Raw genomic sequence first — 4,207 nt, forward strand, 5'->3', positions numbered from 1 at the left:
CGGGTCTTCAGCAGACCGAGTAACCCCTCGCTTGAGCCAGCAACCTTGGGTCCAAGCTGGTGAGCTTTTTGCTCAAGCCAGATGAGCCCATGCTCAAGCTGGCGACCTCGGGGTCTCGAACCTGGGTCCTTTCGCATCCCAGTCCAACGCTCTATCCTATGCGCCACCGCCCAGTTAGGCAATAGTCTTCTTGATACATCGACTTGGTTAGACTCCAGTCCCCAGTTATTCAAACAATAATCTAGATATTGGCAGAAATGTATTTTGTAGCTGTGATTCAAGTCCATAATCAGTTGATGGTAAGTGAGATTATCTTAGAAAATGTACACGGGCCTAAATCAGCCACTTAGAAATTTGAAGTGCAGAGTCAGGCTTCCCTGAAGAAGAAACTGCCGTGGACAGTGGCCTCAACCCATGCCTGAGAGTTCCAGCCCTTCCCGATGCCCACCCTATGCACTTCAGATTCACCTCACCAGCCCCATAATTCTGCATGTAAGTCAATTCCTTGCAACTACTCTCCCAATACATATGTACATCTCCTCCTGGTTGTGTTACCCCGGTTGAACCTGATAGGAGGTGCATAGGATTTTATTAGATGGCTATACTGTAATTCATTTAACCCATTCTGCACTGCTGAGCATTGTGCTGGGTTCTTGCTATCAGCTTGGCACTATCACTTCTACATCAGGCTGGAACTCAACTCCCAGCACACTGTTTTCTGAATGATTCCAGACTTCTGATTGCTAATGAAAGTGGAACCTGTGCAAAGTTTAGGGAGGAGACGCTAAAGGGAAGCCACTGTTCTCGGGAGGGCATGGCAGTCACACATGATGGCAGTGTCACTAGGCAGTTTCAACAGATGTGGTGGCTTTGCAGACCTCCTCATGATCTCCCACTCCACAGACTCCCTTTGGTGGCCCAAGGTATGCGGCTTCTCGGACTTTCCCACCTCTGCCCCCTACACCACCTGTGCTTCAGGCGGAAGTGATTAGCCACTGGCCCTTGAGCCCCTCAGCTTTCCCCTCTAGACTCTCACTCCCACAGCTACCCCCAGAGCTGCACAAACCCTAGCTCCTATGTTAATCCCCCCATTCCTGCAGTACTTGTAATGGCTCTGTGTTCCCAAATGAAACCATTAGTGGTTCAGGGGGACAGATCCTTAAAGTGGGAATGTGAAGTTCTTTCACTAATGTCAGGAGTGAGGGCATTAATGACACTATTGCTAGATTATGGTGGTCCAGGATGCAAAGTGGCAAGACATTTGCTTAGGTATTATTACTGTAGTCATCTAAAGTCAGGTACTTGCAGAAATAAAGTCAGGTGACCAATTAGCTGCCACAATAAAACAGTATAGTGAAAATAAAGATTATAAGGACTGTGGGGTTAGTTGACTAGTTTTAATTTTTTTGAAGAGCTCTTGCTGGATTGCTTAGAGCTTCGTCTCGATACACAAAAGTTGTGGGTTCGATCCCTAGTCAGGGCACAAACAGGAACAGATCAATTTTTCTGTCTGTCTGTCTGTCTCTCTCACACTAAAATAATAAATAAATAACACAAAAACAAAACACTGTTAAAGAATTTGGAAAGAGAAAATGGTGAGCTCAAGCTTAAAATTCCCAACTCAAGGCTTGAGTAAGAAAAGATAAAGCTTTGGTGACTGCCCTGAAATAATCTCCAAGTTCACAGGATTTGTTGATCTGACCATGTTCCCCATCACTCTGAACAACAGGCCTAATGGAACAGTGGAATGGCCTGTTGAAGACTCATTTAAAGCCCCAGCTGGATGGCTTGGGGTAATGGCTCACGGAATGGGCTACATGCTCTAACTCCGTAACTAATGTCTAGTGTTGTTTTTTTCCCCCAGCCAGAACTCCAGGGTCCAGGAACCAAAGGGAGGAAACAGAAGTGAGTCACATCACTATCATCACCCTAAATGGGGCACCAGCATCATTTTGTTTCCCCCTGTGCCTTTGGGCTCTCTGTCCCCCAGGGAAGGCTACTTCCATGATCAAGACAGAACAGTGGTCCATTCTGTACTCACTGGAGTGGTTCATCCTGATTGCCAAAGAGAAATTAAGTTGCTATTACAGAATGAGGGCTGTTATAGATTAAATGTCCTTGTCTCCCCCAAATTCATATGTTGAAATCTATCACCCAAGGTAATGGTATTAGAAGGGGGGACCTTTGGGAGTGATTAGATCATGAGGGTATATGCCCTCCTGAATGGAATTAGAGCTCTTTTAAAATAGAGCCCAGAGGCCCTGGCCGGTTGGCTCAGCGGTAGAGCATCGGCCTGGGGTGCAGGAGTCCTGGGTTCGATTCCCGGCCAGGGCACACAAGAGAAGCGCCCATCTGCTTCTCCACCCCTCCCCCTCTCCTTCCTCTCTGTCTCTCTCTTCCCCTTCCGCAGCCGAGGCTCCATTGGAGCAAAGATGGCCCGGGCTGGGGATGACTCTGTGGCCTCTGCCTCAGGCGCTAGAATGGCTCTGGATGCAACAGAGCAATGCCCCAGAGGGGCAGAACATCACCCCCTGGTGGGCATGCCGGGTAGATCCCGGTCGGGCGCATGCGGGAGTCTGTCTGACTGCCTCCCCATTTCCAGCTTCAGAAAAATGAAAAAAAATATATAGAGAGAGCCCAGAGAGTTTCCTGGACTCTTCCACTGCATGAGGTTACAGTGAGAAGACAGCATCGGTGAGGGATCGGGTCCTCAGCAGACACTGAATCTGCCTGAGCCATGATCTAGACTCCCAGCCGCCAGCACTGTGAGAAATTTATGTTTGTTGTTCACAAGCCACCCAATCTCTGGCATTTTGTTACAGCAGCACCAAAGGACTAAGGCAGGTGCTAACAATTCTCCTGGGGCATACAAGATTTTCTGGCTGTTTCCCCCATGTCCTGCAGTGAAAGCTCATGAGAAACATCAGCAGAGTCTAACGACATAGACTCTTCAGGAATGAAAGTTTCAGTTATCCCACCAGACAAGGAACCATAACTAGCCAAAGAACTTGCTAAAAGCAAGAAAGACAAAGGAATTAGGTAGTAGAAAAAAGTCAAATTCCAGCTAAAAGCACATGACCAGTTGCCAAAATGAGAACTATCTACTTTCTTAGTTTTTTAGATTTTATTTATTCATTTTTGGAGGGGGAAGAGAGAGAGAGAGAGAGAGAGAGAGAGAGAACAGGAAGAGAAGCAGGAAGCATCAACTCCCATATGTGCCTTGACCAGGCAAGCCCAGGGTTTCGAACCGGTGACCTCAGTGTTCTAAGTCGACACTTTATCCACTGCACCGCCACAGGTCAGGCCTGCTTTCTTGTTTCCTTGCTTTAATATGAATATATCTACATGTGTTAGCCACAACTTTTTCTATTTCTCCCTTTCCCATTCTCTTGCTATCCAATATAAAGTATATTAATACTGTTAGATATACATATTAGATATGAAGGAAATTAATAGTACTAACTCCATTTTTAAGTTACAGGGTATAAAAGGGGCAGGGTGACCCAGCTAGATGAGGAAACTTCATCCAGAGATGGATAAAGTGACCTATAGGACTTCATATTTCTTCCTTGGGATGAGCAGTTAGTCTGTCTTCAGTCATACGAAGGAGAGTCGCGTCGTTGGAAGTGGGATCATGCTATTGTCACTGTCTTTGTTCAGAAGTCAGTCTTAGTGAAAAGGATGTGCACGGAGATCAAGTTGACAAAGGGATGGGATCTCCTGGATCTTCTTGGGATCACTGCTTCTTGGGATCACTTGCAACCACAGTTGCAAGCATCTCTTCCCTGTATGGTTTGTAGGATTGAAGATGTCACAGAGGAACTCATAAAATTTGGAAGGCAGAAGTAAGAAGCAGAAGCCATTTTTCTACCGTCACAACAGCGGCCACGGTAGCAGTCAGACACGGCCATTCGTTCTGTGTGGTTAGTCACTGCATCTGCTGATCCCCTTCCCGACCCTCACTCCCCAGCTCTGATGTCCAGATATGGGGCACTTCTCAGACAATGTCCTGGCCACCTCATCTTTCAGGCTCCTGAATTCCTCAATTAAGCCCCTTATTCTTGTATTACTTATAGCTGTTGTTCTTCTGAGAGAATCCATTCAGAAAGAAAAATCTAGGTTGTTTCAAATTTCCTGCTATTATAATTGATACTGCAATGAACATTCATTAACACCTAACTTTTGAGTAGTAAAAATAGACTTTTGA

General features: G+C 46.2%; 1 non-coding gene across 1 annotated transcript; it reads left to right on the top strand.

Annotated features, from left to right (window-relative positions):
• Positions 1–2,258: 2,258 nt before the first annotated feature.
• Positions 2,259–2,334, top strand: TRNAP-GGG (transfer RNA proline (anticodon GGG)). The gene has a single exon. It is a non-coding gene; the product is annotated as a tRNA-Pro (tRNA).
• Positions 2,335–4,207: the final 1,873 nt, after the last annotated feature.

Source organism: Saccopteryx bilineata, chromosome 2 (assembly GCF_036850765.1).
Source record: "Saccopteryx bilineata isolate mSacBil1 chromosome 2, mSacBil1_pri_phased_curated, whole genome shotgun sequence".
In the NCBI taxonomy this organism is placed as follows: domain Eukaryota; kingdom Metazoa; phylum Chordata; class Mammalia; order Chiroptera; family Emballonuridae; genus Saccopteryx; species Saccopteryx bilineata.